This window comes from Chrysochloris asiatica, unplaced genomic scaffold, assembly GCF_000296735.1.
Source record: "Chrysochloris asiatica unplaced genomic scaffold, ChrAsi1.0 scaffold00006, whole genome shotgun sequence".
In the NCBI taxonomy this organism is placed as follows: Eukaryota; Metazoa; Chordata; class Mammalia; order Afrosoricida; family Chrysochloridae; genus Chrysochloris; species Chrysochloris asiatica.
The window spans coordinates 22,293,062-22,311,805 of record NW_006408524.1 but is presented as its reverse complement, the minus strand read 5'-3'; positions in this window follow the sequence as shown (position 1 = coordinate 22,311,805).

The window sequence follows — 18,744 nt, the reverse complement described above, 5'->3', positions numbered from 1 at the left end:
TCTTTCTTCCTAGTCTGTCTTTGTTTGGAAGCTCATCTGAAACCTGTCCACCATGGATGACCCTGCTGGTTATTTAAAATACCAGTGGCATAGCCCTCAGAATCACAGCAATTCAAACACCACAGCAGGACAGACAGACGAGTGGCGGTTGTGTGGTCTCTGTTAAACAGGAATCTCCTTGCGCTATGGCCCGTAAGTCTGGCTCAAAGGTGGTATTTCCGTCCTCAGATGTCGTGTCAGTCAAGAGGCGGAAGAGCAGCAGGGGCGACAGGGTTGTAATGAGATGCTTTGGGCTGCGCTTGTGGGTCTCTAAGTTGGTTGAGCCCGCCTCAAAGCCAAGATCCAATGGCTAGGCTGGGATGGCACCCTCGCGTCCGGGGTACGTAGGACAGCCTGGTTGGCCGCTGCAGTCTCTTCCCGCTTGGCAGCGTCCCCCCTGTCGACCTGGTTGCTTAATATTTTTATGTCTTCAAGATATACTATCAATATATGTCGGTTTAAACATCTGCAAAAAATACAAAGAGGCTTCAAAAAGTTCATGGAAAAATTCTGTTATCCTTTATTTCCACAGACTTTTTGGACTCTCTTTATGGAATACTTTATTTGCTCTTGTTACCAAAAGGATTATTGAAAAGACCAAATGCACCCATTTGAAATGGCCTATAGCAACTCATCAGCATGGCAATTTGAAGTTAACAAAGAATTTTCCAACCGTTTCACCTCTGTACTTAAAAGAATTTCATAGTTGGTATAGTGCTACTCAAATGTAAGGTATGGTTGTTTCATAGGATAAATCATGAAAATTTTATTTGTTACACTTCTTTTATCATACACAGAGCCCAATATAACTCAGCACATTTTGCCCATTCTCTTTGGCCTTCGTAGAAACAAATGGAGAGAGTGATTCATAATGAGCAACACACATATCATCTCCTGGAGATAGCAAATAAGGATAAAGGCTGATTTCCATTTGGAAGAATTTATTTGGGCTTTGGAAGTAATTTAAAATGGCTATTCCTTCTGTCCGCAATTTGTACCCTGCCTGGGTTGGCACCTCCATTTTCCATCACAGCAAGATTGCTTTTTGTTGTAAGGAATTGCTAGAGCTATGACACTAAGAAACTGAGCCCTTTTCAATCTCCTTCAATTTATAGCAGATGGAATAAGAGCATGATCTTCTTTACTGATTGTGATCGCAACCTTCACAAATCACTTAAATTAATCCATATTTGTCCAAACCTAAAAGGGAAAATATGACCTAATTATAATACTGCCCTTTGATATCCAGACGTGGCAAATTAGCCCAGAAAGATAGGTTAGGTACTGAGTATGCAAAGGATACTTGTAAAGGACTTGTTTCACAATCAGAATATGGTCTCTACGAGAGAGAATATTATATATGGTGATTACATATCCAGATCATTCCACCAAAGCTTATAAAAAACTATACATACATGTCTTAGTTTCCCAGAGCTGCTCTAACAACAGCAACCAAAAAACCCCTAGAAATTTGTTTCCTTAAAATTCTGGAGACTAAAAGTCTAAATCAGGGCTCCGCCATGTCAATTCCTTCATTCTGTTGTCTCACACACACACCCCCGCCCGCCCCATCTTTGTGTCTTTTTTATAAGGCAGCACTCAGAAAGGGTTAGGTTTAGGACTCACCATACATAATAAAACGGAAGCCCCATTTCTAAACAGTGTCCAAACATTTACAGGTAACAGGGGTTAGAGCTTTAACATAGTTTAGGAGGCGGGTGATGGTGGTGACACAATTCAGCCATAACTGTGTGTTTGTACATAGGTATGTGCCTGGTGACTCATCACCTGTTTGGAGCTGTGGGCATGAATGTGTACAGCTCAGTCTCCAAAGATTCTCCTTATAAAAATGGGTTCGATTGTATGGGACGCGCTCTTGGGTCCCTACTCAGGTTTCACATGATAATGGAAAATCTAGTCCAGTGGTACAGCAAAACGGGTAATCCTGGCTGCATTTCTAAAGGAAGAAAGGAGCCAAAGCTGCCCACTTGTTAAGAGTTTTTTGGGATCCATTTTGAGGACTCACACTGAGACAGGTGACGAACCTCATATGGAGAATGCTTACCATTCACTATTGAACGTGTGTTACAGTCACTGAGGTCCCCTGTAGTTAAAACATTATTCTGAGACGAATCCTACCAGTCGTGAGATTAGGTCTTTATTAATAAAACTACCCAAATGGTGTTTGCAATGTGTCATTCCACGTGAGAAGATAAATAGGACAGAATTGAACCAACACAGAAAGATTACTTATCTTCTAATTAAGCACATTGTACAAGAATGCATTTTGAATTTATAGCAGCTTCTGGGGCTGGCCAGGGAGACATATTAAATAACTTTCCTCTTTTAAAAATACCTTTTGAGACATAAATTCTCTGTGGGGAAAAAACATAGAACAATGAGCTGTCTTTTCTCAATTGATTGTAGCATTCTCAATGTTTTGAAAAATGAGGGGAAATTTTACATTTTAAAATGATCTTTCACAAATCTATTATTATGGATGGGAGGGAAAATGAACTGAAGTCCTGAAAAATTTAGAAACTTGTCTGGAAACTTCCATGATGTAAATAGACTTGAGGTAATTCTGGGGATAGACCAGCCCACCATGGCATGAAACACAAACATGACTCACTGAATTTTACTGTCAACCAGAAAAGCAACACATGTAATATGACTTTTTTAAAAAAGAAGATAAATAGGCAATATTTCCTGATGCACAGACAACTGTTTTAGTTCCGCCTTGGAAATCTCAAAGAGCTTTATCCTGTTTATTCATAGCACACAACAACTGTGAACATCAGCTTGGGTCTGCGTGTTTTAAGCATTTGGTTATAACATCGTATTTCTTAAGCTAAATGGCAACTTAGAACAATTACTCAATGCATAGCATTGAGATAAAAATATATTTTTTTTTTACAAACAAGAATTATATACCAATTTATCTGTGCTACAAAATTGCTGATTTTCTCTGGACTTATCCTGGTGATCTTAACTTTGTTTTGAATTTTCCCAGTGTATGCCACATATAGTAAACACCATGAAAACAATGTTATTGTATGGATAGAAATGGGCTTTGAAAACTAAGTTTTTCTTTACTACTCTTAAAGTTTCTTCAACGATTCTTTACCTCCTTTGTATGAAATGAAAACCGATTGCTGTTGAGTTGATTCTGACTCATACCAACCCTACAGGCCAGGGTAGATTTGTCGCACAGGGTGTTTAAAGCTGTAAATCTTTACAGAAGCAAACTATTTCATCTTTCTCCCACAAAGCGGCTGGTGGGTTCAAACGTCTGGCCTTGGAGATTGCAAATTTCTATCTAAAGTTGTGAAATATGTGGAGTCCCTGGGTACAAATGGTGGTGGTTGTTGTTGTTAAGTGCCGTCGAGTCAGTTCCGACCCATAGCGACCCTGAACAGGGTTTACGAGGTGTAAATCTTTATGGGTGCAGGAAGCCTCCTCTTTCTCCCGCAGAGCAGCTGGTAGTTTCGAACTGCTGACCTTATGATTCACAGCCCGATTAGTAACCACTACGCTACCAGAGCTTCTTTTAATTCAGTTTAAATTTGGAGATTCAACTCCACCCAGAGGAGAAAGACCTGGCAATGTTTTCCTCAAAATATCAGTTATTGAAAATTCTGTGGAATCGCTTACTCTGACGTACAGGAGGCTCCATGAGTCGGCGGTGTCTGGATAGCAACTGGTGTTTGATCATGTCTTCATATGGAAGTTAGAATGCACATACATACACAGTTATTGTTACTGTTGGGCTTATGAAGAGAAATAAAAAGGGCTTCCTGACCTCAAGTCATTAGCTCTGCAGTGAGATGGGATTTGATGTCATCCTGTCAGAATATGTGATGTTCTAGAATTAATACTGGACTGGTAACCTCAAGGTTGATGATTCAAACCTACCAGAAGCTCCTTGGAAACGCTGTACAGGGTTGCTATGCGTCAGAACCAACTCAACGGGACTTAACACCACCACCACCATACTGCCATGGAATGTACTTTAGCATTACTACAGGCTTGAAGTTTAGCATAGGAAAAGATTGTGAAGGCGGTTCAGGAATGGGCAGTGTTTCTTTCTGTTGCACTTAGGGTCATCAGGAATTGGAACTGACTGCTGGCATCAAACAACAACACAATGAGCCTGAATTCTTTCCTCTTGGGCTTAGACTGTGCAGCCTAGCACATTAACCCACAGCGCCACACCAGGACTCCTTTCTCGTGGTAAAAGCCCCCAGTTTTCACATGGGTGCCTACTTTTCCCTTGTTTCTCAGTGCATAATGGCCCCTGGGAGATTCTGGGGCGGCACATGATGTCATCTTGGTTGATAGACGTGTCCCCGATTAGGCACTAAAGCACTTAGGACCCTACAGGAACCATTAAACATCGGCTATGGCTTTTACTTGACGGATTTGAATGTAGCCGTCTTGCTTCCACATAGGATGTGAGCTAGGCTGCAACACCGTGGAGATGGAGAATTGGATCTGCTTCACATTGTGGGAGCCTAAATCCAGTTAGTAACTGACTGGCTTTTTAGTTTGTACCTGACTGGTTTCTGTTTTGTTTTCTACCTCTGGCTTTTTAGCTCCATAAGCTGTTTTGTTTTCTTTTCCTTTAGCTTAAACCAATTGGAACTGGTTTAATAGTCATCTGTCACTTGCAACAGAAACAACTTGAAGTGATGCAGGCTGAGTATCTACAGTTCAAATTCAAAAGAGCTTTACTCTTTCCTTGTTTTATCCTGAGTTTCCACTAATAGATCTAGGCCACAAAACTTCTCTTCACTTGTGGATTCTAGCATCCCATAAGCTTATGGTTAACTTTGAGGCTTCAAGTCGCATAATAAAATAAACTCCCAGTCCTATCCATCTAGAGATTTTAAATTCTAAAAATAATGTCAGGTTATGTACAACCAGAGTATCTAATACAAGTCATTGCTTCTAATTCACAGATAAACTATTTCTTTAAAAAAACCAAAACTATACTCAAGTTTGTGTATGTGTGTACACATTCCCTTCTCAAAACTTACACACACACACACACACACACAAACACCAAACCTATTACTGTTGAGTTGATTCCAACCTATGGTGACCCCGGTGTTAGAGTAGAATGGCACACCAACACACACGTGCTCATATGTGATATGCATGTATCTATCTCTATATGTATGTGTGTGTGTACCTATTTGTGTATGTATGTATATTATGTGTATATATATATATATATATATATATATATATATATAGAGAGAGAGAGAGAGAGAGAGAGAGAGAGAGAGAGAGAGTCCTAGTATGGAGCTGTGGGTTAATGCTCCAGACTGCAAAGCCATTTGTACTGTAAGGTCGGTGGTTCAAGCTCACCAGCTGCTCCTCAGAAACCTATACAGGGTCACTATATGTCAGATTCGACTCGATGGCACTTAACAACAACAACATACACTATGTGGAGCTCTGGTGTGGTGTTGTGGGATCAGCACTGGACTGCTAACCCAAGGTTGGCAGTCTCACTGGTAACCCAAGGTTGGCGGTTCAGGCTCACTAGCTGCTCTTTGGAAACCCTATACAGGGTCACTACTAGTCAGAACAGACTCAACAGCACTTAACAACAATAACCACATACTTATACCTTTAAAATAACTATGTCAGCACTATTTGATTAATTTCATTTGTTTGCTTAAAAACACAAATCATTTTCCCATTGAGCAACATTAGGAAATACACACATGGAGATAGAAATAGAGCATTTGGCCTGATCAAAGTCCAAGATGACTTGGCTACAGGCACAGTAGTAAAGGGAGGGTTGTTTCCTCTGACCCCAAGGCTTCGAGGAGGCCAATCCACCCACCTACCTCAGGCAAGGTGCCAGAAAAGCAACCTCTGGCACGGAGCCCCATTCTCCTTCCTGAACTTTCGTTTCTCGCCCACTCTTCCTTTTCTTCCCACTCTGTGACTGTGCTTTTGTTTCAGACCCATAGACTCAAGGATGGAATGACTTCAAGTTCCCAGGACATAGTTTTGTCCAGTTCTGGCTTCCTCATCTTGTTTTACCGTCTCCTACCCCACTCAAGACCTGGTTCCTAGCCTGGTGAGGGGGTGCCATTTCATTCTACTCTGTAATACTTGGTTTGGATGGGGAAGAATGTTGAGATAAAAGAGGAAAGAGATACAGAAAAGGGATCAGGTTGTATCTTCCCACACACACCCTTGCCTTATCTAAAAATACTTCCCATTGGCAGAAAAGATGAAGAAGTTAAACATATGGCATATGTATCCTAGTGTACCAGATTCTAATATTACTGTATGCATTTGGATTACAAAGTCTGTATAATAACGCCATAAACATATGTAAACATTTTTATGTTTTGCTAAAAAGGAAAAAAAAAAAAAAAACCACCCATGATACATTATCCTAATGAACTGACTACACAGATGAATTCATTTTATTTCTCATGAACTAGTCAGAGAGACATATGCCTCAGTGACATCCTCCTTAGCTGCAAGAGTGAATCTGGTGGTATTTTTCATTTTGTTTGATTGGCACCTTTATTTGTGCCATTTGATAGTTTAATCTTCTAACATCGGTGAAGCCCTTAGATTAAGGCTAGTCAAACTGCAGCCCACAGGCCAAACTGTCTGTTTTTGTAAAGAAATTTTTATGAAGACACAGCCACACTGGTTTGTTTATTACTGTCTTTGAATGTGTTTACATTACACCAGCAGAACTGAAAACTTGTAACAGACACCATGTAGCCTGCAAAGCCTAAACATGTACTCTCTGAGCCTTGAGAGAAAGTTTGCTGACTGACCTCTGCTTTAGAAAGTTTTCTGAGTTCACTTGTATATCTTCTAGTATGGATGCATGCTGTTATTTCAGAAAGCTAAGGCTTTTCCTAGTTAGTAAAGATTTCTAGGCATGGGTATTGTGTAGTCTCAACTCTACATTTCATTGTATCCCAACTTTTACAAACCAAAATTTCTTTGCATATGTGTTGTTAATTTTAAGCAAGTTGACTCTGACTCTTGGTGACCTCAAGTGTTAGAAAGTGAACTGCTCTATTGGACATTCTTGCCTGTAATCTTAATGAAAGCAGATGGCTCCGGCCTTTTCTTCTTGGTACTGCTTGGGTGGGTTTGAACTGCCAAGCTTTAGATGAATAGTTGTACCACTAACAACCCTCACAAAATAGTGTAAACTGAATTCCTCTGATTTCATCTTTAGTTCAGTTGTTTTTATAACTAACGCTCATCAAAAGCTTTTTATATATGTAAAGACCATCAAATGACTCAATTTTTGTTTTTATTTCTTTCCCCAGAGGGTGAAATCCATTCGTTGAAGCTTTTAAAATATTTGTGTGTGTGGCTTATTATTTTTTGGCCTTTGTTGTTGCTTTTTATAATGACATTTCTTTATGTCTTTATTTATAGTGGCAACTGAACATGGCATCCTGGTGATCTGTACATATTAAAAGTACATTCAGTTATGTAATCAATTTGTGTCTCCAAATACCTGGTGAGGCCAGCAAGTTTTTTCTGTCATTGTTTGTTTTTGTGCCTATCTTACGGATGACTTGCTCAGCAGTCTTGCTTGTGATCATATACAGCCAGTAAGTGAGAGACCACTTTCCATTGAACCACGTTCCCAGGAGCTCTCACAGGCATGGCAGGAGGACACGGAATAGCTCCAGTAAGTCACATTTCTGTGTCTGGTACCGTCCTGTGCTTGCTTTGGCAGGGTGGTGGAGTAAGAGGTGGGGAACATGTTCTGCCCATCTTGTCCCAACTTCAGCTTACAAGTGAATGAATATGAGGATTTCACACCAAGCCCTTGTTGTTGTTGGTTGTGTGCCATTAAGTTGATTCTGACTCCTAGCGACCCTATGGAACAGGGTAGATCTACCCTATCGGGTTTCCCATTAATTTTTACGAGATTGCCAGGTGTTTCCTCTCAAGGAGCGGCTGGTGGGTTCGAACCGCAGACCTTTTGCTTCGCAGTTGTGTGCTTAACCATTGTGTTACCAGGGCTCTTTATCTAGTCCTGGGTTGCTGCTGTCATTGAGTTGGTTCCTGTGCATTGCAGCCCCATACAAGGTTTCTGAGGCAGTAAATCTTTATGGAAGTATAAAACCTCATCTCCTGTGGAGCCCAGTGCGTAACCCACTATGCTACCTTGGCTCCTAGGTGTGCTTTTGAAATATTGTTGCTGTGTTCTGCAGCCACAGCAGACAGATTATGTGTTAGTAGAATAGCTGGGAGAGAATGTTGGTTAAATTAGCAACAATCCATCATCACCAGTAGGAGAAAAGATGTGTGCTTTGAGGGGGAGGCGGGGGTATTTCATGGCATCATCTTTACATACAAAGGACAATATTATCTGTGCATCTTTTCTGCATAACTTACAGCCAGCTCATCTCCAAGTTCTATGTTGCGCTGATTTTTCTTGCTTTTCCGACATACTGAACAAGTAGCCCAATTTGCCCAAATTACTTTGATTTTTGAGTTTACCTTTGAGGATATTCTCTGTTGTCCTCTTATGAGGTTAGCATAAAATTCTTCTCTGCCTTTAATGAAAATGTAAAGCAACACAAAGAAAGTTCTCTCCTTAATAATACTATATTATTTTTAACAAAGCACAAGGGTAGGATAGGGGCATAGCTATGGAAATATAGGAGCAAGTGAACTGCAAAGTCATTTGAACTGCAAGGTCAGCGGTTCAAGCTCACCAGCTGCTCCTTGGAAACCCTATATAGGGTCGCTCGCGATGGGTCGGGATCGACTTGACAGCACTTAACAACAACAACAATTATTACACTCTGGGTAATGGAGGTTTCCCCACTTTTTTATTCTGCATTTTAGATATTTTGGGGGGACCAAATTATAATTCTGAAACTATCATTACAGCACTTCAGATTATTGGTTGCAGTGAATAAGGAAGATGTAATCTGCTTCTTGAGCATTCTGCGTTTTTTGTTAAATTTCACAGCATTTCCTTTTGGGATGGCATTTTGCTTCTTCCTATTTTTTTTATCGTCACCTATGATCGTGATCCTTTATGACTAGACCATCTTGCTAATAATGTGTCTCATTGTGTCATTAGGTTATTACAATTTTAAGTATTTCTTTTTATTCCCAGTAATATTGGAGAACTCATCACTCGAAACACAAACCATTTTGTCTTACTATTTAGCAGTAACTTTTTTCTCCAGTGTCTGTGTTTCCAAGTCACATAATTCCTCATGATTTTGCATGGAGCAGAAAGGACAAGCTTGTACAACTACACTGGTAGCATTGGCAGAGAGGCCAGTTAGGAAGTTCATCTTTAGATTTGTAAACGGAGGACATTTTACTGAGGATGTCACTGGGAAAGAACAGACTCAGGACCTTGCTCTGTCATTTTTGTAGTCAGACTTCAAATGAAACGGGGCTTTAAAACAGGAATTTCTGTTTTCTTATCTTTTCCTTCCAGTTTTCCACTGAAAACGACTTTTGAAAAAAAATGCTTATTCCTTTGTATTTTCCCAACCTTTTCGCCATTTCAGTGGCCAGCTAGTATTCCATCTTGTTAGATTTCTGCTCATCCTTTCCTGTCCTTTCACTGCCAGGAAACCTCACTAAATCATGCTTCTTCCAGAGTGCCCAGATGCTTTCTTTCTCCCTTTGAGAAACAACTTGCTCTCACTCTCCTTTTTATGGATCTTTTTCTTTGCCTATAGAGTTATATTCAGCAGATACAATTTCCATGCCCAAGAAACAGTCACCCTTAGATGTTGCAGACTTAATTTCATTCTGGTAGCTCCTGACCTGAAAACAGCATGAGCGACTTGATATTTATTTCTACCCAATAATAGAGGCGCATCTTTTTTACAGTGTTGGGGTCTGGTTGAGCTGACCACTATCCCCTCTGTGTGTGTGCTCACATAATTTAGAGTTGTCGAATGAATGCTCATTGGATGCTGGAAGCCATTCGATTTTGTAGGTGTCTTTCTAAACTATTATTTATATTCCCTGTGAAAACTTCCGTTATTTTATGATCGACGTTCTTTTAAAGAAACAATGGTGACCATGACTATTCATTGATTATGTTCATTGGATTTTTCTTGTGGGTCTATTATATGGTCCAATCTTTTTAACATCTCTTGTTATGACCCCTTTATCTCAATTCCCATTTTTCAGTTTTAGATACAAGGTTTTCAGTATCTCTATAATTTATATTGTTTTTATTTACCTAATTAATGATCATTTCTTTAATCCTTTTCAGTGTTATATTAAAGGACAAACTAACTTATCATAGCGGTTCAGAGTTTTAGGTGTCAGAACCTAGTTCCTACTCATTTCCCATTCTGTCACCAAATTAGTTGGGTGACCTGTGCAAGACACTTGATCTTTTTGTACTCAGTTTTCTTGTCTCTAAAATGGTGACAGTAATGCTGCCTCACTCTCAGGGTGGCTGTAAAAAAATTCAGTGTGTTTAAGTCACATCATGTGTTGAGAGCTGAACCTGGCATCTAGTAAATGCACAGTGAACGGTGGCTACTATCAGCATCCTTAGTATTGGTTCTTGGAGTCCTGGTGTGGCGCTGCAGGATAAGCACTCAACTGCAAGGTCGGTTTGAACTGCAAGAGTTGGAATCGCTATGAGTTAGAAACGACTCAACAACACTTAACAACAACAACACGGTGGGTTCTTGAAGAGGAAGGACTACGTCAAGCACAGCTTATCTTTAAGATCCTTTTAACTTCATCATAGAAGTGAGTGCTCAAAAATGCTGGAAGTAGCTGTGCTAGGCAGCATAACGGCTCCCAGACAGGGTTCAAGTCTTCAACTTGTGAATATGTTAAGGGTAATTAAGGTTGTAGATGGAATTAAGATTGCTATCAGTTTATTTTGAGATGGGGAGATTATCCTTGCTTCTCCAGATGGGCCCAATGCAACCACAAAGATGTTTTTAAATGTGGAAGAGGAAGGCAAACCAGTGCAGCCTTGAAGCTACCAAGAGGCGACAGGCCAAGGAATGCAAGTAGATGCTAAAAGCTAAGAAACGGGATTCTTCGCAAAAGCCTCCAGGAAAAACTCAGCCGTGTTAACACCTTGAGTTTAGTTCTATGAGACCCATTTCAGCCTTCTTACCTCCACAGCTGTAAGATAATAAATGTGTGTTGTTTTAAGTGACCACGTGTATAGTTGGCCATTGGTTGCAGCAGTAATAGGAAATGAATGAAGTAACACTGAGTGAAAACATTCATTCGTTAAGACCATGACACCAAAAAGAGGGCAAACGTCCACTTCAATAACACAATGTTTATGGGAAGAGACTCCTGTAAATTTAGGCAGTGGGTTCTATGCCTTCCTTGTTCAGATTTGTCCTTTAAAATAGCTCAGATGCTCATAAACAAGTTGGCATAGAATTTCATGGGACTCACAAACCCCCTTCAGTCTTCTATTGAGCCCAGGTCTGCATAGGATTTGTTAAGACTAAAACTCATGACAAGGTTTTTATGAAGAGCCTTCAAACTTTCACTACTGGACTATTAGAGCGGTTTGAAATTCTCCAAAGTAGCTGAAGTCTGTTGAATGTGAATCCGTGTTACAAATATAATTTAGAGGTTCGCGCCTTTTCAGCCAAGTTGAAAACAAAGCATCTTGTTTTCTGTTTCTCAGTCAATTGTGGCAATGTTGTGTCCCCAGTTCCCCTTTGTCTGTATGTATTCAGACAAACTCCATTTGCAGGAAACACTTCTCATCGCCAGAAGAATTAAGTTGGTGTTTTAAAACAGCGAATTGAGAGCTAGGATACCATTAAAATGTTGGTGACTTTCAGCATGTCTTACTTCCAAGGTCTTGTTTGTTTTGGAGCTGTCATGAAAATAGGTTTTTATCTTCTCATCACAGCAGAGCTGACAATGAGAGGAAAGAAATAGGTGTGTTGTCTGCCAGTATAATTTCATTAATTTATTCAGTAAGGGTTAACCAAGGCCAACTAAATTCCAGGCACGGTACTAGGGATTGTGGGTGTTAGTGAGGAAGGAGCCAGATACAGAGCCTGTTCCCCAAGAGCTTCCATCTTACATTGATCTTTTGTTACAAAGCAAGAACCTCTGAAAGTCTTAAAGATTTACATGTTGCAGTCATTGTGCACTTTAAAGCGAATGCATTTGTCAGATCTTATCCTAATAATAAGCTTCCATTGGGGGGAGAACAGGAGGTCCAAAATATAACAAGAGCCTGGGGGTGAAGAGTAAGGCTTCTGTGAGAAGGTAAGAAAGGATGACAAGAGCATCATGGGGCCAGTGAATAGCATCTTCTCTCATCTTGGATTTCTCGTTCAGTGGATCCAGACTATAGTTTAAATGTTTCCCCAAAAAGTATATAAGTGACAGAAAGTGTGTGGGATGCTTACAGACCAGCCCAGACCTGGTTGGAAGTCCATCTTTGTGATTCATTAGCTGGTCAGTTGTCCTAGTGTGCCTCATGTCTCTCTCTATGGAGCTAACCATGGCTGTTGGCAAGATGTGTTGCAGCCTATGAAAAACTAACACTTAATGAGTTGTGATTTCCCAATTTAAAAATCTTCAACTTTAATTTGATTGCTAGAACAACCTCTAGGACATTCTCAAACAGGATTTTCTGGTGGACTGAATATGGAAATGAGAAAACAAACATGTATTAATTTCCTGTTGCTGCTTGAACAAATTGCCACACAGGCAGTGGCTTAGAACAGCTCAGAGTGATTTTCTTGTGGTTCTGAAGGTGAGAAGCCTAAAATGGATTGGCATGGCTGCATTTCCCCAGGAAGCTCTAGGGGAGGCTCCTCTCCCTTGGTTTTTCCAGCACCTAGAAGCCATCTGAGTCCTGGTGTGGCACCATAATATAAACAACTAACCACAGCATTGGTTTGAATCTCAAGGTCGCCAGTTCACCAGTGGCTTCTTGGAAACCTTATACAGGGTTGCTAGGGGTTGGAACTGACTAGACAGCACTTAACAACCTGCATTCCTTAGCTTCTGGCTCCACATCACGTTGACCTCTGCTCCTGTTGCCAAGTCTTCTCTATATGGCCCTCCTGCCTGCTTCTTTTAAGGATCCTTAGGATTATATTGGGCCCTGTCAAATAATCCAGAACACTCTATCAAAATGTAATCACATCTACACAGTGATCAAGGAGCTCTGGTAGCGTAGTGGTTACGAATCGGGCTGCTAATCTCATGGTCAGCAGTTCGAAACTACCAGCTGTTCTGCAGAAGAAAGATGAGGCTTTCTGCTCCTGTAAAGATTTACAGCCTCGGAAACCCTTTGCAGGGTCACTATGAATCGGAACCGAGTCGGAACCGAGTCCACAGCACATAACAACAACACAGTGATTAAGGTCACATAAGGTGACATATTCATAGGACATGGGCATCTTTGTTGTCATTACTCCACCTTCCATGGTCATCAAGAGCAGTATCACCAGCCAACTGAAGAACTTTACTAAAAAGGACTTCAAACCAAGGTCTCAGCCCCACCCAGTGTTAGAACCAGTCAAGCCTTTATCATCCAGAGATGGCCCATTTTCCACTGGAAAGTAAATGCTGCAAAACGCTTCCACACAATTAGAATTAGCATTGTCTTATCTTGACATTTGGCTTGGTGAGCGAGGTTGGTGGGAAGCAGGTCCAAAAATTCCTCATCAAATTCCTGACTGTTTCAGTAACCCTCCAACCCACTGCCTTTTAAAACGTACTTTACACACAATTTTGAACACACATAACATACCCTTTTAACATGTGCTTGTTTGAAGCTGTTCTGGAGATTTCAACTTTATGTCTTCGTATTAGGAGTTATCACAAAGCTTTCTATTTTTTTTTTCCCAGTAGAAATGAACAAAGCGGGGAGGAAAGTATCTCAATAGGCACAGGCCTTGGCCAGAAACTTTCCTTGGTCCCTTTCTGTCCAACATCTGCTTTCCATGTAACCCACTGCCATCACTCCCAACTTATAGTGACTCCATAGGACTGGGTAGAACTCTCCCCTAGGGTTTCTGACACTGCCTCTTCTTTCTTAGGTAGAGCGGCTGGTGGGTTTGAACTGCTGACCATTTAGTTATCAGCCTTCCATTTAACCCACTTTGTCACCAGAGATCCTTTTGCTATCTAAAGCAGAGAGAAAATTTGATCCCAAGGCAATCAGGCCACACCCACTTGGGTCTCAAAGCAGAGCCTGGAGGCAGAGATCAGTTATGAGCCAGGAGACTGCCAATGAGCTGGAGGCCTTAGGGCAGGAACCACCAGTTTCCAAACCCAGAGAAGGGAAAGATGCAGTTAGGAGGCCTATGGGACAAAGGAGGGGGCTCAGTAAAGGGGTGGGTGCAACGTAGAAAAATCTGGCAAATAGAAATTTGTACCACAGTTGCCTTTGAACATGATTTGAAATGGTCAGGGCTGGATCTGAGAGACACAGATCAGATCTTTGCTGTCGTAAATTGCAGCAGTGCTGTGATATTCTGGGTTGCCAGTTTCTTCCACAGCACTGTCTGAATCCTTGCCACTCACTCACCCTCAGGCATCCACCTTCGTTAAATGAAAATTTTAGGAATCATATGATGGGCCTGCCAAAAGTTAATGAAGACTTCCATGATCTGTTAATTCCATTTTTCCACAAACATTTTGAAGGTCCTTCGTATGTGTATTAGCACCCCCACTTAATATGGTCAGTCAGACTAAATTTTTTTATTGGAAATGATGGTAAGTAAAATTGGTGGTTATGTGCCGTGGAGTCAGTTCTGACTCATAGCGACCCTGTGTAGGGTTTCCAAGGCTGTAAATCTGTATGTAAGCAGAAAGCCTCATCTTTCTCCCATGGGATGGCTGGTATTTTCGAACTGCTGACCTTGAGGTTAGCAGATAATATTAACCCGTTTGTTTCACAAATATTTATTGGACACCCCCTATGAGTCTTGGGCTGCTCTAGGCACTAAGGGTACAGTAGTTAATCAAACATATGCAAGTGCTGCCTTTAGGAACTTACATTCTAGCTGAGAATGACAGACACCAAACAAAAATAAGCAAAATTGAGAGAAGAGAAAATCAGGCAAGGGCAAGGATGTAAGTGACCGAGGAGGGTTAAATGTGAGATCGAGTGGTCAGAGACCACCTTCCTCAGAAGAATTAGATGAGGGGAGATAGTGGGTTATTTGGATGAAAGAAGGTCTTAGAAACAACAGCAAGTCCAAAGACCCTGAAGTGGGAATATACCAGGCAGCTCAAAGAACAGCAGATGGGCCATTGTGGCTGGAAGAGAGTGAGCCTAGGGGTCTAGTTAGACAGGAAGTTGGTATGGATGAGTGGGAGGTTGTTTGCAGACCATGAGAGATGGCTTAGGTCACTTTGAATGGATGGAAAGGCATCATGAAAAAGCTTTAAACAGTAGTGAGGAGCTCTGATGTCTTTTCCTCGGGGTCATTCTAGTAGCTGTGTTGACAATGGAGTGGGGATGGGGAGACGGGGGCAGGATTTGTGGCAGCATTAGGAGATATCCCATAATCCAGGGGAATCCTTGGTTGATGCAAATGGTTAAAAAAACTTGTCAGCTAGATAAAAGGCTGTAAGTTTGAGTTTGTCCAGAGGAGCCTTGCAAGAAAGACATGATTTCCCAAAACCGGCCCTTGGAAACCCTCTGGAGTACAGTTCTACTCTGGCACACATGGAATCACCATGCGTCAGAACAGGTAATAATCAGAAGAGAGCTGGTGACTTGTATCAAAGTGGTGGCAGTGTGGGTCTGGTTGGATTTTTTCAGTTCCCATGTTCCTACATCATGCTTCGATGCTTTTTCTGAGCATAACCAGGTGGTTGCAAACTTGTTTGCATTGTACCTAGGCAATAATTCAGCGTGCTAAAAAGGGTGTTCCCTGCAGAGCACATGCCCCACCTGGAGAGGACATTACCACTCAGCTTCCACCAAATGCTCCCTGAGGGAGAGTGATCTCGTTGTTGCCAGTTATTCTCAAAGCTAAGCAAGGATCTAGATTTTTGTATATGCAGTCTCCTAAATTTAAAATGTTGCCAGTGAAATCAAACATTTCCAAGACTCTGTGGACCAAACAAAATATATCCATGGCCAGATCCAGAAGCCAGCTTTTGACCACTGATTACCCTGTTGGACATGCTGACAGTCTTGGTTTGGGGTTTGGCCCCTGGTACCTTTGGGGTTGTCCACCTTGGCTTCCCACCATGCAGCCTGAAGGCACAAACCACCCCACTTCAGGAGGCTCCTGTGGGATGCTGCACCCCTACCTGAAAAGGTCCTTTCCTAGGACCTTTCTGGAGAATGTTGTGTGTTCTTCCCTACTGATGTCGCATCTGACTTCAAAATCAGAATAAGCATTCGTCTGTCTCTCAGGTTAGACAGATGGTGGTGGTGGTGGTGGTGGTGGTGATTGTGTGCCACCGAGTCAGTTCTGACTTATGGCAACCATCTTTAGAGTTTTTGAGTCTGTAAATCTTTACGGCAGCAGAAAGGCTCATCTTTACTCCCACGTCTGTCATGAATGCTGATACTGAAAAAATATTGCAGCGTAATAGCTGGATGGCAATTGTAGGAGGAAGGTAGAAGGAACTAGATGTTTTTTCAACAATTGTATATTGAACACCTGCTCAGTGCCAGTTATTTTATTATGTGCTGTGTGTACAGAAAAAGAGTAAAACACAGTCTGCTACTAAAAGATTCACAGCCTAGTTAGATGAGACAAATAAGAAAAGAAACCAATTATCACTGTGTGAAAAGAATAACATGACAGATGCCACAGAGCAGGGACTTGGGGTTGAAATAGGCTTTTTGGCGGTGCTGATAGCTGAGACAACTTTTGTGAAAACCGCCGAGCAGTCCGCCAGGTAGGACACCAGGGAAAGGCATTCCAGGAAGTAAGAACAGACTGGGCAAAGGTTCAGAGGTTTTGGGCAACACAGAGTAGTTAAGAAGCTCTAGTCATTGTAGAAGCTGAAAGTGTGAGAGCAAAGTGAAAGCTGGCCATGATGCATGATGGGAGACAGGGCAGAAGAGGGCTTCTTGAATGTCAAGAAGGGCTTTGTCAAAGAGGAGGAAAACCCACGGCCATCGACTATGACTCCTAGCCACCCTACATTGAGTTTTCAAGGCTGCAAATCCTTCCGGGTGCGGACGGCTTCATAGTTCTCCCATGAAGCAGCAGGTGGGTTTGAACTGCCTACCTTGTGGCTAACAGCCCAAAGCCTAACTCACAGCATCACCAGAGTTCCTTAAAAATGTCTTCCCACCTTCATTAGAGGGCTGTTGTATCAAATATAATCTTGATTTGAGAGGCAAAATTTTTTTAAAAAGTTGCTTTCTCTCCCAAAATGTATGCTGAAAGGGTAATAAAATTTATGTCAAAGGGAAATATTTATTAAAAGAAACAAAAATGTTTGCTATAACTTATAACAATTGCCTAAGGAGCTCTGGTAGCGTAGTGGTTACGAATTGGGCTGTGAACCTCAAGGTCAGCAGTTTGAAACTACCAGCTGCTCTGCGGGAGAAAGATGAGGCTTTCTGCTCCCATAAAGATTTACAGCCTCGGAAACCCTGTACAGGGTCACTATGAGTTGGAACCGACTCCACGGCACATAACAATAACAACTGCCTAGTGATCTAATGTGGAAAATAATAAATCACACACACATATGATGTTTACCATGTACGAGGCATTGTCCTAAGGGCTTAATATTTGTATGCATTCATATAACTCATTTAGTTCTCAAAACCACCCTATGATCTAGTTGGCCTTGGATAAGTTGAATGACTTGCCTAAGGTCATACAGCTTGTAAAGTTTAGAACCAGTCCTGGGACCTAGGGAGACTTCGCTCTGATCTTTGAAAAATCAACTGTAACAACCAGAGACTGTGCTGGCGTGTTTGTATAAGACCATATCTTTGGTATTAGTGAGAGTGACAATTTTACATACAAATGATCTGAGGCTTTGACTTAATTCAAAGGGTAATGGCACTGCACATTTGCCGAGGGCCACTCTGCTTTGAGAATCCTGTGGGTTAATGGGCTGGACCACAAAGTCGGTTTGAACTGCAAGCCTGGCAGTTCATGCTCAACAGCTGCTCCTCAGAAACTCCATACAGAGTCACTATGGGTTGGAATCGACTTGACTGTACTTAACAACAACAACAACAACAACAACATATATGTGTATTGTGTGGTAATGTAGGCTCAGTACTAGATTACGAACCACAAGGTTGGTAGTTCAAATATATATGTATGTATGTATTCGGAACCAACTCCACAGCACACCACCACCACCACCACCACCATATGTAGATATAGATAGATATACTTTTTGGTTTTTGTGTTTTTATAGAACTCTGAGGGGCTGTGTTCAGATAGTTAGACCTTTAAGTAGAATACATATTCATTATGTTCAGAAAAGCATTGCAATTTCTCTCTGTCGTTTATTGTATATTACTTAAGAGCAGTCTTCAGTAAAGAAGGGCACACGTTTTAATGTTAAAATTCTAAAGTGAGATTCTTCCATTATACTCTGGAAAAAAATCTGCATCTCTGTCTTTTCTTCTGGAAAAAAAAAAGAAATATAAGTTTCAAATCACATTTCTATGAAAAGAGCCAGCAATTCCAGTTCTTAAGAGTGAAAGCTTGACTTTTTATGATATAAAATGTTAAAAAAAAAAAAAAAAAA